The sequence below is a fragment of the Triticum urartu genome, chromosome 7 (genome assembly GCF_003073215.2).
Source record: "Triticum urartu cultivar G1812 chromosome 7, Tu2.1, whole genome shotgun sequence".
Classification (NCBI taxonomy): domain Eukaryota; kingdom Viridiplantae; phylum Streptophyta; class Magnoliopsida; order Poales; family Poaceae; genus Triticum; species Triticum urartu.
In genome coordinates this window covers 90,895,687-90,898,186 of record NC_053028.1, presented here as the reverse complement: position 1 = coordinate 90,898,186, position 2,500 = coordinate 90,895,687, and positions in this window count along the sequence as shown.

Here is a 2,500-nt window from a genome sequence, read left to right as displayed (position 1 = left end):
TAATAAAGGAATTCCATAGCGAATTCGAACGTCCGAGAAACATCCCCCTGTTTCGGGGCAGTGTGAGGTGAGCTAGCGGAAGCAGACAAGGCACAGATCGCATAGCTTGGTGATACGTCTCCAACGTATCTATAATTTTTGATTGCTCCATGCTATTATATTATCTATTTTGGATGTTAATGGGCTTTATTTTACACTTTTATATTATTTTTGGGACTAACCTATTAACCGGAGGCCCAGCCCAAATTGTTGTTTTTTGCCTATTTCAGTGTTTCGTAGAAAAGGAATATCAAACGGAGTCCAAACGGAATGAAACCTTCGGGAACGTGATTTTTGGAACAAACGTCATCCAGGAGACTTGGAGTGGACGTAAAGCAATCAACGAGGCGGCCACGAGGCAGGGGGCGCGCCCACCCCCCTGGGCGCGCCCTCCACCCTCATGGGCCCCTCGTTACTCCACCGACCTACTTCTTCCTCCTATATATATCCACGTACCCCGCAAACATCCAGGAGCACCACGAAACCCTATTTCCACCGCCGCAACCTTCTGTACCCAAGAGATCCCATCTTGGGGCCTTTTCCGGAGCTCCACCGGAGGGGGCATTGATCATGGAGGGCCTCTACATCAACTCCATGGCCCCTCCGATGATGTGTGAGTAGTTTACCTCAAACCTTCCGGTCCATAGCTAGTAGCTAGATGGCTTCTTCTCTCTCTTTGGATCTCAATACAAAGTTCTCCTTGATTCTCTTGGAGATCTATTTGATGTAACTCTTTTTGCGATGTGTTTGTCGAGATTCGTTGAATTGTGGGTTTATGATCAAGTCTATCTATGAACAATATTTGAATCTTCTCTGAATTCTTTTATGTATGATTGGTTTATCTTTGCAAGTCTCTTCGAATTATCAGTTTGGTTTGGCCTACTAGATTGATCTTTCTTGCAATGGGAGAAGTGCTTAGCTTTGGGTTCAATCTTGCGGTGCTCGATCCCAGTGACAGAAAGGGAAACGACACGTATTGTATTATTGCCATCGAGGATAACAAGATGGGGTTTACATCATATTGCATGAGTTTATCCCTCTACATCATGTCATCTTGCTTAAGGTGTTACTCTATTCTTATGAACTTAATACTCTAGATGCATGCTGGATAGCGGTCGACGTGTGGAGTAATAGTAGTAGATGCAGAATCGTTTCGGTCTACTTATCGCGGACGTGATGCCTATATACATGATCATGCCTAGATATTCTCATAATTATTCGCTTTTCTATCAATTGCTCGATAGTAATTTGTTCACCCACTATAATACTTATGCTATCTTGAGAGAAGCCACTAGTGAAACCTATGGCCCCCGGGTCTATTTTCCATCATACAAGTTTCCAATCTATTTTATTTTGCAGTCTTTACTTTCAATCTATATCATAAAAATACCAAAAATATTTATCTTATTATTATCATCTCTATCCGATCTCACTCTTGCAAGTGGCCGTGAAGGGATTGACAACCCCTTTATCGCATTGGTTGCGAGGTTCTTATTTGTTTGTGTAGGTACACGGTGACTCGCGCGTGGTCTCCTACTGTATTGATACCTTGGTTCTCAAAAACTGAGGGAATACTTACACTGATTTACTGCATCACCCTTTCCTCTTCAAGGGAAACCAACGCAGTGCTCAAGAGGTAGCAAGAAGGATTTCTAGCGCCGTTGCCGGGGAGATCTACGTCAAGTCAAGACATACCAAGTACCTATCACAACTCTTATCCTTCGCATTACATTATTTGCCATTTGCCTCTCGTTTTCCTCTCCCCAACTTCACCCTTGTCATTTTATTCGCCCTCTTTTCCTTTCGCCCTCTCTTTCCGTTCGCTTCTTTTTTGCTTGCCTCTTGTCACTTGTTGCCCTTATGGCTTTACCAAAAGGTGTTGATCCTCACCTTAGAAGGTTGGAAGAAATTGAGAACAACGTTAGAAGTTCTATGTCCTTGCAGTTTGAGCATAATAATTTATTTAGAAACGAGCTTAAAGAACAAAAAGGATTTATCTGTTTCATGAATAAATAAATTGATGATATGTCTAAGGAGTTTTAAGGTTTGAAATATCAGTTTGCTCATCTTGAAAATTTAATTGCCCAAATTTGTGATAAGTAGGCCACCTTAGTTAATAAGATGGCCGCTAAACCAGAAGAGTTAGATAATAATGATGAAGATCTAAAAGTTATTGATGTGTCCCCTATTAAATCCTTGTTTTGCAATACGAATCTTGATAATGATGGGACTGGAGATGAGTCAACTTTAGTTAGAAGGCGTCCCAAAGATTTGGAGGTTTTAGATCTTGATGCAAAAATTGATAAAAGTGGGATTGAAGAGGTCAAAACTTTACATAGCAATAAACCCACTATCTTGAATTTCAAGGAATTTAATTATGATAATTGCTCTTTGACAGATTGTATTTCCTTGTTGCAATCCGTGCTAAATTCTCCTCATGCTTATAGTCAAAATAAAGCTT